The 15,808-nt window shown below is 36.4% G+C and overlaps 1 protein-coding gene across 6 annotated transcripts in view; it reads left to right on the top strand.

The window, feature by feature from the left end:
* DLC1 (DLC1 Rho GTPase activating protein) overlaps positions 1–15,808 on the top strand; it is a 522,133-nt gene that overhangs the window by 79,731 nt on the left and 426,594 nt on the right. For 2 of the 6 annotated variants that reach the window (XM_065518893.1, XM_065518889.1), the window contains exon 1: positions 14,459–14,708. The exons of 3 other annotated variants lie outside the window; for them this stretch is intronic. The gene's annotated coding sequence lies outside the window, so the exon portion shown is untranslated. Of the gene's footprint in view, positions 1–13,633; positions 13,870–14,458; positions 14,709–15,808 lie in introns of those variants that run through there. One more of the 6 variants, XM_065518892.2, reaches the window with a different exon arrangement.

The raw sequence follows: 15,808 nt of genomic DNA, 5'->3' as shown, positions 1-15,808 counted from the left end.
TCTTCTTGTTGAGTAATAAATGTCACTGTTGTTACTTCCCTCATCTAGAAGAGAAGGAAATAATCATCTTGGCATAGCTATTCAGACATAAGGACAGTGTTTAAGCATACATGGTGGTGACAGAACAGTCTTCTCTGAAGAACTTCAGCCTCATCAGATTGGCTTCACTGTTGTACAACCCAAAGTAAACAGTGATGGAGACCATCACCCAGGGGATTCTATCTCCAAGTTCAATGGGTCTGTTGCTCAAACTGACTTCGCATGTGGAGTTGTTTTTGTCCTAAACTTTAAAGTCAAATGTCTGTGTTTTTGATAGTTCACACCTTCTACTCAAGACCCAAAATATTATTTTAACTCATTAAAAAACTTGCAGCTCAGCAAGTCCCCAAATAAAATAGCTACTGTGTTTCTGTGATTCATTTGTCTACATAAGAACTTGGCAAATATAATCCACACTCTACTCTGGCCCGCAAATAACTAATATAAGTAGAGGAAATTCTGTTATATTTTATTCCGCAATAGGATTATTTTGGTAGTGAAATTGAACCTTCCAACATAAGGATGAAAGAAACCTTTTATGAAACATGTTTTACAAATTCTTTCAAACAATTTTTCTAACATTTGAATTTTGGCAACATTTTTGCTACTTGCTGCCCAACATATTTTTCTTCAACTTACAATGAGATATGTAAATTTACAAAATGTTAAATTTTAAAGTTTTTATATTGTCATTTTTATACTAAATGGAACCATGGTCATGGAAATTCATGAAAGAAAACACTGTTGGTGTATTGTTTCATCCAAGATAATAATTAAGACCAGACTGTGGAAGTAATATTGCATAAATGTGAATATGTCCAGTGAAATACTGAGAACATTGAACTTTTTAAAGAGTTTGATAAAGCATTGCTTATGCTTTTTCAGTTATCATTGTATTCTTTGATTCTTATAGTTAAGATGTCACTTCCACTGAGGAGAAAATAAATTGTCATTTCTCTATCAATAATGATGTTTTTGAATGACTATGTGTAAACCAACATGTTTACACTTAAAAATTGGCTGAATTCACTTGTCATAAATGTGGCTAATAACTACTTAATACTTTTAAAATATAAATGATTATCCTACTGGTATATAGCGTTAAAACTGGATAATGCTTAAAATGACAGAAGCAAGGTGACCTCTATTCCAAGAAAATATAAGGTTGCTTAGTGAGCATCCATTGAAGCTAAATGTTCTTTAAAGAAATGCCCCCAGTTTACGTATAATAGATGCTGTTTCATACCTATTTGACAAAATAGTGGTGAAAATATTTCATTTCTCTGGACCTTAACCAGACACCTCATCTATAAAACATTACAGGAAAATATAACACTCATTCTTTTCCAGTGCATTTACCAAAATAACAATATGACTGGCCATAAAACAAGACTCAACAGATTCAAAATAATTCAAATCATCCATAGTAGGTTCTCCAACCATAATGGAAGTAAATTAGAAATCAATAACAAAGAGAACAATAAAACAACAGACAGTTATCCCCTCTGAACACACATAGTTTTCCTCAATATCAGCAAATTAAATTCAATAATATATAAAAGATAATATAATAATGGATGGTTTATCCCAAGAATGAAATATTTGTCTAACATTCAAAAATTAATCAATGAAATTTGCCATATTAACAAACTAAAAAGAAAAAAAAAGCTTCATGCTGACTGTAAGAGAAAAACCATATTGAGAAAAGCATTTTTCAAATTTTCATATATTTTCCTAATAAAAATTCTTAGCCCAATAGGAATACAGCAGGATTTCTCAACTTCAATATCATCTACATTTTGGTTCTGATAATTATTTGTTATGAAAGCCTTTGTTCAACATTGTAACGTAGATTGTATCCTATGGAGTAAAGCAACAACAACAATCAATCACTCAACCAATTGGTGACTTTAAGTTATAAAACAAATAAAACTGACTATTCACATACAATATGATCACCTATGTAGATATTAAGGATCTTTGAAGCTACTGGAACTAGTTAGTGAGCTTTGCAAGTCAGCAGCATACTAGTCAATGTTCAAAAATGAAATATATTTCTACATAATAGAATAAACATTTAGAGGAATTTTTTAAAATAGATTTACAACAGCCTTCAAAATATAAAATACTACAGATAATTCTGACAAAGAATATACAATATTCTTACAGTAAAAAGCAAGAAACACTACTGAGAAACTAGAAAACTGAATAAAAGAAAATACATTATGCTCATGGAATAGAAGACTCAGTATTATCAAGATGTCAATTTTCCTGCAATTGATCCAAATAACAAATTGATCAAAATCCCAACAGTCTTTTTTATAGAAATGGACAAGCTGATTCTTAAATTCATGGAGAATTACAACAGCCCTAGATTATCCAAAACTACTTATAAAGGAAGAATAAACTTGGAATATTTATAATACTTGGTGTAAAACTTACTGTAAAGCTATAATAGTTAATGCAGTGTGGTATTGTAGGAGATAGACAAATAGATTAAGAAAATGGAATAGAGAGTTTAGAAATGGGAAGACACATAGTTGGTCAACTGATTTTTGTTAAAAGTGCAAAGAAAATTCCATGGGAAAGTAATTGTCACAAATGGTTTTGGAACAATTGGATGTCCATACTTAAAAAGATAAACCTTTGATCCATACTTGCACCATATAAAAAAATTATCTCTAAATATGTCATAGAACCTAGGTGTAAAACCTAAAACTATAAAACTTCTAGCATATAGTGTAAGAGAAATCTTTGTGATCTTAGATTAGGCAAAAATCTTTTTGCCATGAGACTAGAAACATGATCCATAAAAGAAAAAAATACTTGAGAGTTATTATTTATCAAAATTAAAAATTTCTACTCTTCAAAAGGCATTTTCAAAAGAAAAGAAATTAAAAAACAAGCCAGACTAGAAAAATATGCAAATCACCTATATGGTAAAGAGTTTTTATACAGAATATATGATCTCCCATAACTCAAAATAAGGAAAACAACAAACCAATTTTGGAAAATGGACTAAACACATGAAGAGACACTTGATCAAAGATATGCTGACAAATAAGCATGCGAAAAGATTCTCAACATTATTAATCATTAGGAAATGCAAGTTAAAACCACAATGAGAAATGACCATACATCTATCAGAATGGCTAAAACTAAAAAGACTCATCAAACCAACTGTTGGCATGCATGTGTAACAACAAAAATTCTTAGAAATTGTTGGTGGTAATATACAATGGTATAGCCATCTTAGAAAACAGTTGGAGAATTTCTGAAAAAGGTAAAAATATGCCTACCAAATGTTCCTACCACTTACTACTAGGTATTTACACAAGAAAATTAAAGAATGTATACATACAATGACCTGTACATAAATATTCATAGCAGCTTGATTTATGATGACCAAATAACAATATTCCAATGTTATTGCCCCAAATGTCTACCACCAAATGACTGGATAAATAAATCGTGATATATTCCTCCAATGAAAATACTAATCAACACTAAAAAGGACAGATACATGCAACAACATGGATGGATCTCAAAATAATTATGCTAAGTGAAGAAGCCACAAAATGTACATACATATGATTTCATATACATAAACTTCTAGAAAATGTAAACCAATCTGCAGTGAGGGAAAGCAGATCAGTGGTTGCCTTGGGAGCAGAAGGGAGAAAGGAGCAAGAGGGAGAGATGGCAAAGAGGCAGGAGGAAACTCGACAATGGATATGTTCATTATTTTGTTTGTGTCAATGGTATCACAGGCATATGAATTTGTCAAAAGCAATTAAATTGTTCACTTTAAATATGTACAGTTTATTGTGTCAGTTAACTCTCAATAAAGCTGTTAAAATACGTAAGAAAAATGCCAAAAGCAACTGAAGTCTGGAAGAACTGAGAGATGAACTGAAAAAATGAAAAAGAAGAAACTGGCAAAAGAGCTCAGAGATAACAACAACAACAACAACAACAGCAGCAGCAAAAATATACTACCTGAAAGGAAAGTATGTAAAAATAATGCCTTTCTTTGCAACTTTAAGAGATGGAACTGAGGCCGGGCGAGGTGGCTCAAGCCTGTAATCCCAGCACTTTGGGAGGCCGAGACAGGCGGATCACGAGGTCAGGAGATCGAGACCATCCTCGCCAACATAGTGAAACCCCATCTCTACTAAAAAATACAAAAAACTAGCCGGGCGAGGTGGCGGGTGCCTGTAATCCCAGCTACTCAGGAGGCTGAGGCAGGAGAATGGCGTAAACCCAGGAGACGGAGCTTGCAGTGAGCTGAGATCCAGCCACTGCACTCCAGCCTGGGCGACAGAGCAAGACTCTTGATGTATCATGTTTCATTAAGAGAAACATAAGAGCTGGTATTAAAGAATCATGCAGATGAGCATTTGCAAAATTGTAAAACTTTTTTTTGTTCCATAGATATCATGTAACCAATAGCCTATCATGGCTACAAATTTTAAAATACACGGCGAAGAACAACAACAAAAACAATTTGTTTTAATAGAATAGGTAGCTCACGCCTGTAATACCAGCACTTTGGGAGGCTGAGGCGGGCAGATCACTTGAGGTCAGGAGCTGAAGATCAGCCTGGCCAAGATGGCAAAACTCCATCTCTACTAAAAATACAAAAATTAGCTTGGCATGGTGGTGGATACCTGTAATCCCAGCTACTCAGGGGGCTGAGGCAGGAGAATTGTTTGAACCCAGGAGGCGGAGGTTGCAGTGAGCCCAGATTGCGCCACTGCACTCCAGCCTGGGCAACAGAGTGAGACTCTGGTTCAATAATAATAATATAATAATAATAATAAATAGAATAGGTAACAACTGTGAAGGTGGCTAGCTGAGATTTGTTGAGTGACTGAATCATGATATCTAATATCCACTAAAATTTTCACATGCATCACACTCCCATCTGAAATCAACCCCTTTACACTAGATCCCATCCCCTGTCTCCTACTTAATAATGCACCTCAAAATTTCTATACTCTCCTCACTCCTCAACATTTCTATACTCTCCTCACTCTTCAACATTTCTATGCTCTCCTCACTCTTCAACATTTTTATACTTTCTCTCCTCCCCCTTGGGAAGATACCATATTAATTTAAAAAAAAAATAACAGAACAAAAATTTGCAAATACACTGTTATTCTTCCATCCTAATGAAAGCATCTCATGGTCCCAGATAGTTACCACGCCATGTATTTTCTTTCCTTTATTTGTGTCTCCAATCTTGGCTTTCAGTTTTCTTCTAAACCATGCTATTTTTTTCCGTATCATTCCTTGAACTTGTTCTTTTCAATATCAACAGTGACCTATGCTTTCTTAAATCAATAGCCAATTAGGCATGTGTCCTCTTATTTTATTTACACACCCTCTCTTGTCAATCTCACCTAATTTTGTGCTTTAAATTGCAAATATGTTTGAGATTCCCAAATGTATTTCTCTAACCCAGATCTCTTTTCCAAACTTGAATTCATATATCCAACTGCCTCTTTAAAACTTCTCCTAGAAATTTCTAATAGACATCTCAAATACAGCATGCCCAAAACTAAAATTCTGAACTCTATCTCACAAGACTTGCTTTATCTCTGGGATTTCCTTTTTCAATTGATGACAACTCCATCTTTCACTTGCTCAAAAAGCTTTTTTGACTCTTCTTTTCTTCTTATACAGCAAATTTAATTCTTCAACAAATATTAGTGGCATGAACTACAACAACAACAGCTTCAAACCTGATATTTCTCATTACCTTCACATGAGTCACTATCCATCCTCTCTCACCTGCATTACCATAGTGACCTCGTCTCGCTACTTTGCCTCTAAATTCTTTTCAAGTAATTTTATTAAAATGTAGAGTAGATCTTGCCACATCTCGATCAAAACCTTTCCAGGGCTCTACTTTTCACTGAATCAAATTGAAAGTACTTACTTATAAGACACTACCTAACTTTCTCTTCCTTAACAACTTGAGATATTTTTCTAGTTCTCTCCCTCTCTCTTCTTCCATTCTAGCCATATTAATTCCCTTGCTATTTCTGGAAACCGCCAGGCACACACTTCCTTAGGACTTTGCACTATCTGTTCATTCTACCTGGAACTCTGTGACCCAAGATATCTATATGATCATCGCTCTCATCTTTTCTTAAGTCATTACTGATAAGCCACCTTTGCAGTGAGGCTTACCCTGGTGTTTCTTATTTAATTATATAACATGATTGCCTCTCAACCCTCATTCCACACCCTCCTTAGCATGCCCTGCATTTTCTGTTTTCACTAGCAATTGTCCATATACTACATAATTTACTTATTATTTATTTATTTATTTATTTATTTACTTATTGAGACCAAATTTTGCTCTTGTCGCCCAGGTGGGAATATAATGGCACAATATTGGCTCACTTCAACCTCTGTCTCCCAGGTTCAAGCGATTCTCCTACCTCAGCCTCCTGAGTAACTGGGATTACAGGCACCCACCACCACGCCCAGCTAATTTGTGCATTTTTAATAGAGACAGGGTTTCACCATGTTGGCCAGGCTGGTCTCGAACTCCTCACCTCAGGTGATTCTCCCACCTCAGCCCCCCAAAGTGCTGGGATTACAGGCTTGAACCACTGTGCCTGACCTTATATTTATTCTTGATTACCAATTCCTTACCACCCATTTAAGCTACATGAGGCCAAAGTCGTTCCATTGTTTGTAAGATTGTGTTTAATGAGGCATCCCAGATTTCCTCTCCATTGTTTGTTTTTTTTTTCCAAATTTTACCTTTTTAATGTGTGTTTTTTTTAATTATTATACTTTGAGTTCTAGGGTACATGTGCATAACGTGCAGGTTTGTTACATATGTATACTTGTGCCACGTTGGTGTGCTGCAGCCATCAACTCGTCAGCACCCATCAACTCGTCATTTACATCAGGTATAATTCCCAATGCAATCCCTCCCCCCTCCCCCCTCCCCATGATAGGCCCCAGTGTGTGATGTTCCCCTTCCCGAGTCCAAGTGATCTCATTGTTCAGTTCCCACCTATGAGTGAGAACATGCGGTGTTTGGTTTTCTGTTCTTGTGATAGTTTGCTAAGAATGATGGTTTCCAGCTGCATCCATGTCCCTACAAAGGACACAAACTCATCCTTTTTTATCGCTGCATAGTATTCCATGGTGTATATGTGCCTTTTCTGGTTAAATCTCTGCCCTTTGAGATTCATTCTCAGCAGCTCCTGATGCCATACCCCACTGCCCAGTACCAGGGAACATTCTCATCCCACCTTTTGGAGGGTGATGGAAATAGTAGGTATAAACTTCTGACAAAGGCTCGTAACCTTGAAAAAATATTTATTCCAATTTCTGTTAAAGTACAAATTTACCCTTTTCCATCTTTCCTTTCAAATGGAACCATTTGAGGGCCTCACCTGGGAAAAAATGGTGCAGTTGTGATATGACACATGTCGAATGTGGGTGCTGAATTGACAATACACATAGAATGGTGCTATGCACACAGTAAATACACAGTTAATATCACTTGAATGTGTGGATAGATATGAAGCATTTTCACTTGGTATGTATACTGAGGTTCTCAAATGGTTCCATTTGAAAGGAAACACAGAAAAGGCTTTAACAGAAATTGGAACAAATATTGTTCCAAGGACACACGCCTTTGTCACATTTCATACCTGCCTCGTTCCCCCAAATGGGGGGCTGAGAATGTTGCACAGTGCTGCCTTGTCACGTATGGGATGAGGAACTAGTTAGAATGAATCTCAAAAGGCAGAGATTTAACCAGAGCAGAGCTTTTACTGAGGAGTAGGAATCTAGATACATTTTGAGGGGACTGAAGAGGGGCAGTTGCACCTTCTTTCCCAGGGGAGCAGTGAGTGTAGGAGAAAATGTGTCCTCACTTGAAAGAGTTATAAAAGAAGCTGAAGACTGTGGGCTCTAAGCCAACCACGGCGAGGGAACTGTTTTTTTTTTTAATTTAATTTTAAGTTCTGGGATACATGTGCAGAATGTGTAGGTTTGTTACACAGGTAAATGTATGCCACGGTGGTTTGTCACACCTATCTACCCATAACTTAGGTATTAAGCCCCACGTGCATTAGTGATTTACCCTGATGCTCTCCCTCCCCCAGCCCCTCCAACAGACCCCAGTGCGTGATGTTCCCCTCCCTGTCTCCATGTGTTTTCATTGTTCAGCTCCCCTTTATGAGTAAGAACATGCAGTGTTTGGTTTTCCGTTCCTGTGTTAGTTTGCTGAGGATAACGGCTTCCAGCTCCATCCATGTCCCTGCAATGGACATGATCTTGTTCCTTTTTATGGCTGCTGAGTATTCCACAGTGTATATGGACCACATTTTCTTTAACCAGTCTCTCATTGATGGGCTGGATAATCAGGCAAGAGATGGGAACATTTCTTGAACATACTAAAGATATATGGACCCCTTTTTTTGGCCATGAAATGAGGATTTCAGATAATATTATGGCATAACAAGGGTGGTGACTATAGGGTGGCACATGGTGATGTCAGCTTAACTATTCACATTAAAAAGAAGCTTTGACAGAGGAAGAGCCTCAGCCTCTATGGGCAGGGCACACACAGACCTCTCTAAACAAAATCTTGCATGTCTTGGAATCTTTGTGTTTCTGATGGTACCCTAGCCCTACGGGACAGGCAGGCAGACCCATTGCTTCTAAGACATATATGCTCTCGTGTCTGTGTCAGTATTATTTTTTATTTGCTAAGTTTCTTTTTTCTTTTTTTATTATACTTTAAGTTCTGGGTTACATGTGCAGAACGCGCAGTTTTGTTACATAGGTATACACGTGCCATGGTGGTTTACTGCACCCATCAACCCATCACCTACATTAAGTATTTCTCCTAATGTTATCCCTCCCCTAGACCCTACCCCACTACAGGCTCCAGTGTGTGATGTTCCCCACTCTGTGTCTGTGAGTTCTCATTGTTTAACTCCCACTTATGGGTGAGAATATGTGGTATTTGGTTTTCTGCTCTTGCAATAGTTTGCTGAGAATGATGGTTTCCAGCTTCATCCATGTCCCTGCAAAGGGCATTAACTCATCCTTTTTTATGGCTGAATAGTATTCCATGGTGTATATGTGCCACATTTTCTTAATCCAGTCTATCATTGATGAGCATTTGAGTTGGTTCCAAGTCTTTGCTATTGTGAATAGTGCCACAATAAACATATGTGTGCATGTGTCTTTATTGTAGAATGATTTATAATCCTTCAGGTATATGCCCAGTAATGGGATGGCTGGGTCAAATGGTAATTCTAGTTCTAGATCCTTGAGGAATTGCAACACTGTCTTCCACAATGGTTGAACTAGTTTACAGTCCCACCAACAGTGTAAAAGCATTCCTATTTCTCCACATCCTCTCCAGCATCTGTTGCTTCCTGACTTTTTAATGATTGTCATTCTAACTGGTGTGAGATGTTATCTCATTGTGGTTTTGATTTGCATTTCTCTAATGACCAGTGATGAAAAGCATTTTTTCATACGTCTGTTGGTACATAAACGTCTTCTTTTGAGAAGTGTCTGTTCATATCCTTTGCCCATTTTTTGATGGGTTTTTTTTTTCTTGTAAATTTGTCAAGATAACTTTGTTTTCATATCTATTCTTGGACTGTAATAATTTTCAATGAAGGGGGATAATCAACATTAGTAGTCCCAAAAGCAGGAATCAATGGTTTTGGAGAGCTTATATGATTTTGCTACTTTTGATAATTTAAGACCAAACTTTGGTGTGTTCTTTTAATGTGTGCTTTCAGGTGAATACTACATGGTTACCAAAATGTGATGTCAAAATTTTGACAAAGTTGATCAATAAACTAATAATGCACATGATGCTTATTGAATATAAACTACAAAATTATATGTTTTTTCTTGGTCTGGATGTGTCTGTCCAAGTGAACTTATTTAAAGAAAACACAAGGGCCAGGCGCGGTGGCTCACGCCTGTAATCCTAGCACTTTGGGAGGCCAAGGCGAGCGGATCATGGGATCAGGAGATCGAGACCATCCTGACTAACATGGTAAAACCCTGTCTCTACTAAAAATACAGAAAAATTAGCTAGGCATGGTGGCGGGCGCCTATAGTCCCAGCTACTCAAGAGGCTGAGGCAGAAGAATGGCATGAACCCAGGAGGCAGAGCTTGCAGTGAGCCGAGATTGTGCCACTGCACTCCAGCCTGGGCGACAGAGTGAGACTCCATCTGGGGAGGGGAGAGGGATAGCATTAGGAGATAAACCTAATGTAAATGATGAGTTAATGGGTGCAGCACACCAAAATGGCACATGTATACATATGTAACAAACCTGCACGTTGTGCACATGTACCCTACAATTTAAATAATAAAAATAAATACATAAATATGCTTGATAATATATTTAAAAAAGAAAACACATGTAAAACTTACTGAAAAAATAAATTAGAAACTGATAAATTCTATTTTTATTGCTTCCAATATAGTAACTTCATTAATTACAAGCAAATTGTTAGAGATTTTTAGAGGAATAATTTTCATGGACAAAGTGTTCTTACATTTATTACACTAACCATAAGCATGTAGATATTTCAAAATACTTTGAAGGTATTTATTCTCTTGATGTATTAATTTCAAGTTCATTGCTATTATAAACCTATTCATTAACAAAAATGGAAAACATAAAAGCTGACTTCCACTCATAATATCACAAATGTCTAACGTGGGTACTGAATTAATCATGTTGCTACTTATTTCATAAAAGAGTAAAACACATTTTCAAAGGATAGATCTTGCTTTACATAAAGTGTTCTTGAACTGCATTAGAGACATTGAATAATTCTATACAGAAGTCCAGATTCAACTTTCCTGAAAACGATTGGGGAAAGACTAGATAAATGATCATAGCTAATGCTTATTGTTTAGGTAAAAGTACCTAAGTAGAAAAGTGATCTTTAGGTCAGGCACAGTGGCTCACGCCTGTAAACTTAGCACTTTGGGAGGCTGAGGCAGGCAGATCACTTGAGGTCAGGAGTTCGAGACCAGCCTGGCCAACACGATGAAACTCTGTCTCCACTAAAAATACAAAAATTAGCCGAGTGTGGTGGTGTGCACCTGTAATCCAAGCTGGTCAGGAGGCTAAGGCAGGAGATTTGCTTGAACCTAGGAGGCGGAGGTTGCCTTGAGCTGAGATCCCCACCACTACACACCAGCCTGGGCAACAGAACCAGACTCTGTCTCAAAAAAAAAAAAAAAGGAAAAGAAAGGATCTTTAAATACCTGAAAGAGAGATGTAAACATTAAAAAAGGGAATAATTTAAGTGTAAAAATAATTCTAGCCAATGACTTTATAAGGACTAGCTTTTTGGATTGTGACAGTTCTTAGTTATGGAAGCTAAGACATCCTTACCCCGGTTAGGTAACTCACACAGGTCACAAAGGCTGTTAGTTTTGGAGCAGACTCCTATCCTGCATACTTTGTTTTCAAGTTCTTAACTGTCTCTATCCCTTTATTTGATTAGCTGATCCAGTACAGAGTAATAGTCAAACATTTAAGGAAGTTGGTATTTAGATTTGCAAGTAGAAAGAAGGGGACAAATATTTTAAACTCCTTCAATGTTCCTGACACAATATTAAGAACTTAGGAAGTTTTCTCACTATTTATCTTTATACTTATATTTGGTAAAGCCTTTATAAGACTATAAGATCTGAGATTTGTTTGGAATCAAGCAACTGAACAATGAAAAATAAATACAAGTAATTAAAGATTTGGGAAGTAACTCTATTAATAGAAGAAAACATAATGTATTTGTTGTGTAGAAAAGGGTATGTTAACGAGAAACTTACTAATAAGAGTTTCTAGATATCTAAAAGGCATTTGTGACCAGAGTTTTCTTGTTTTCCCAAGCCAATATAAATAGAAACGAAACTAAATTATATGGGGCAGCATACAGTATTCATGAGTAAAATGTAGCTAAGAATTAGCATGGTGCTGATAGAATATTGAGTAACCACTGCATATCAGTAATAAAGGCAGAGACAGAGATAGAGATTAGGAAAGATGTAATATCTTTTACATTAGGAAGCTACATTAGGAAAGATGTAATATCAATTCTCATTCCTTTGCTCTCCAGTGTTTTTCTTAGGGAAATAAACATAAATACACAAATATTTATGTATATGAAGTTCATCCTGCTTTCCAATCTGTAAGTTATGTGAAATTGTCTCTATTTTTAAAGAAGTATAAGAAACTCATAGAGTTTAAGAAGTCTTCCCAATTTCATAAAGAAATTAAGTGGAAGTCAAGGGAGGCAGTTTATGGAGAAAAAATTAAAGCACAAAGCTTGGAGGTAGAAGATCTGAGTTCCAGTGTGGACTTGGGCACTTTCTGTCATTTGACTGTGAAAAAATTACTTCTCAATACTTTATTTGTAAAATAAAACTTAAGAATACACACAAAATTGTTGGAAAGATTAAATAGGCATCGTGTCAGTAGAAACACTTTGAATATGAATATAAATACTTTTTAAAGAATTTATGGAACAACAGACTTCCTTCTTGGCCTACGGTTGAAGGTTAAATTCAAGAAAACTAAATGCTCATGTTTTCAGTCAATAAGACTTTGATCTAAACTTTTAAAACTGCTTCTGAGCAAATGTTTTCATTTGACTACTTCTCATCTTCAAACTCATGCATAGTATAAGTCATTCTTGCCATCTAACATGTGTCCAATATGGTTCATGATTTGCATTAACTTTGAGAGATTGTAGTCATCTAACAGGGAAAGAAATAGTAGTTAGAACATTGGGCATCTTTGAGTGATCACCTACCCAATATTTTCAGAAAGTACTACAAGATGGCCCTTGTGACATACAGGGATGGAGAATTACAGTGAACAATGAACACTACTTACAATTTCAGAGAAGAACAGGACGGATCTTAGGGCCAACAAGTTTAAAATGTCTTTTACCTCTTATTATATGTTACTCATTTTATCACATCCAACTGGAATTATTCTTGCACTTATTATTGAAAGCTTCTAGAAATTTGGAAGAAGCACGTAGACCCAATAATTGATCTGATCATTAGTCACCAAAAAAAAAACAAAAACAAAATGCTTAAGTCATAAATAGCAGCAGAATCCATTGATCGTAAATAAAGTAGAAGGGAGACATTACTGAGCAATTTCCACCAAGCAAGATAATTAAAGTCAGAGATGCCGTTTCCTGCTTCCCTGGTATAAACAATGAAGCTGCTCTACTGGCCTCTCCACAGCCTGGATGTCCCAAGGCCACCTCCCTCTTCTTTCCTTCCACATTCTCTAAAGAGGATTCTGGGTCATAAGGGAAGGAAAATTGGTGTAGCTTCTTTCTTGAAACGACTTCAGCTTTCTCTGTGTTTGTATTTGTGACATCTTATTATAAGACGAGCTAACATCTATTATTAATTGATGCACTAATTAAAGCCATACTTGCAGTTTCCATTAGCTTATTCCCTAAATTCTCCAGAGTTGGCTGTCTGGTTTTAATCAAAACCAAATGGTAGTCCAAATTCCCAGCCTGGAGCAGCTAGAAGGAAGTCATTCAGGGGAGGCACAAGAAAGCAGAAAAGATAAACAGATGATAGTTCACAAAATTTGTGACGGATGAAGGATGCAGATACTATGAGCGGCTTTAGAGATGTGATTCAGGAATGCTGCCATGCTAGATGGAAGCAGTTGTAAGTGTTTAATGTCAGCAAGACTCTAATACGATCAAGATGGAGCCTGTCTTTTGCTCCAGCACTGGATTTTTGTAACTGGAGGATTCTGACTAGAGGTAATGTGCTGCTGCATTTGCCATAACACAAACTATTTTAATTCTGTGAAGGATTCTTGTGATCAGAGAGATCTGGAAGAAATCGTTCTATTAACTGGATGCTTGGGATTTTACTTACAGATGGTCTCAGGGACAAATGAAAAGCTGCAGCATTTCCAATTTTAAGTCACGTTCCAAAAAGGTTTTACCATTTAGAAGAATTATGGTATTAAGGCTAAATTCATCTTGCTCTCTTAAAAGATCTTTTGAAATGAGAGCAAGCAAAGGCATTTTGATCAAGCTGTGCATATACATTTAATATAGTGGAAAGGTTGTGGATGGAGAGAGAACTATGTTTTCTTTTTTTCTTTCTTTCTCATAAGCAGTGTGGGATAGAAAAAGCTCTAGGACTTTATGACTCTCCAGCTAATCACCTCAAGAGCTCTGACAAAACTCACTTGAGTTCTGTGTAAAATCAGAACTCCTAAAACGCCCAGGCGGCTGGGCTCTCCCCTCCTCCCCTCTCTTCGTACATGCACACTCCTCAGAGGCAGGAAATACTTTCCAGGCAATCTGGGCCTGGTTGTGGAGGCCCCTTTTGCAAAACCTCAGTCTGAATTTAGTAGACAGAAGTCACTGGGAATGCCTTGACAGAATCCTGCCTTAGCTGAGGCTCCCTCCAGCTGCAGAGGGTGTTTTCGTTAGAATTACACACTGCGTGAAACTGCTCAGAATAGAGCCATGATCTCAACCACGAAATGGGAACTTAGATTTTGGAGAAACCAACGGGGACGGACTTCTTTCCTAGCCTGAGTGTTGAGCAGTGTCATGCCTTGGCGTTTCAGCTCCTCGTTGTCTAGGTAAGACGCTATGGACTATCTTTATGCTTTGAGGCGGTCTTTGAAGAGAGAGAAAGATTGAGATAAATGTTAGCATCTTGCCCTGAGTTGGTGACTTCCTAGGTTTTAGAGCAAAGCCATAAAATCAGAAGTGGAAAATGTTTGATAAGTAGAAAATTGTGAGTCAATTCGTTTTAGCAAACTGTCAGTTCTAAAATAGACTCCATATAGATTTAACTGTTTTCCTCCATAAAGTAAGATTTTATTTTTATCCCTTTTCATGTTTAACTTATTTATTAATTGAGCTGTCAGATCAGTTTTCCTATTTCTTGGCACAACGTGAAACAAATACATTTTCTCACACATCAGTGTGAGGTGTAAATGAATTCCTACCCTACCTTCCTGTGCCAAGAGGGAGAGTAGAAAGCACCCGAGTGACTTTTGCTTAATAATCAGTCTCCAAAGAGTATTTTGTGTCTCATTTAAAACTACGAAGATTGAATTTATTATTATTTTACCCAAGCCAGTTTCAACCATATGTCAAGCTTCTCCTGTACAGCTTAAAAGGTTCATTTTTTTAAAAAAGTAAACACGTGAAATTTCAGGAATTATTTATCTCCTAAGTAGTATTTAATCTGAGTTTTGGAAATTTAAGTGTCGGAATCGAATTTAGTTTACATTAATTTTCTTGGATTCACTGCTTAGGTCACATTTTGTGTAATATTTTGAATAACTGAAGTCAATCTCAATGACACTGACACTCATTATAACTCTTTTAAGGCAGTCAGAAATCACTCCAGTCATATGGAAACTGTTTGTGTCCTTACTTTATGTAATCGTAAAATTACATTTCCACCTGACTGTAGTCTCTTTAAGGTAATCTTAAATGTTTAAATGTACAATATATTAGGAAAGAACTTTAGTAATGACTGAAAAAGTATGGACTTATAATGCATAAGATACTGTTGTATTTCTGAATATTTATAATAAAAATCATTTTCCAGAAATAAAATGGTACATAAAGGGAAGAAATATTCATGTACATTTTCAAATCTATTAGATGAACACAAAATATACTAAGTGAAAGATGGAGAGCTATTTTGACAGTTGAATCATAAGAA

This window comes from Macaca fascicularis, chromosome 8 (assembly GCF_037993035.2).
Source record: "Macaca fascicularis isolate 582-1 chromosome 8, T2T-MFA8v1.1".
Taxonomy (NCBI): Eukaryota; Metazoa; Chordata; class Mammalia; order Primates; family Cercopithecidae; genus Macaca; species Macaca fascicularis.
Note: the sequence above shows the minus strand (reverse complement) of the source record. Positions and strands in the feature narration are given on the sequence as shown.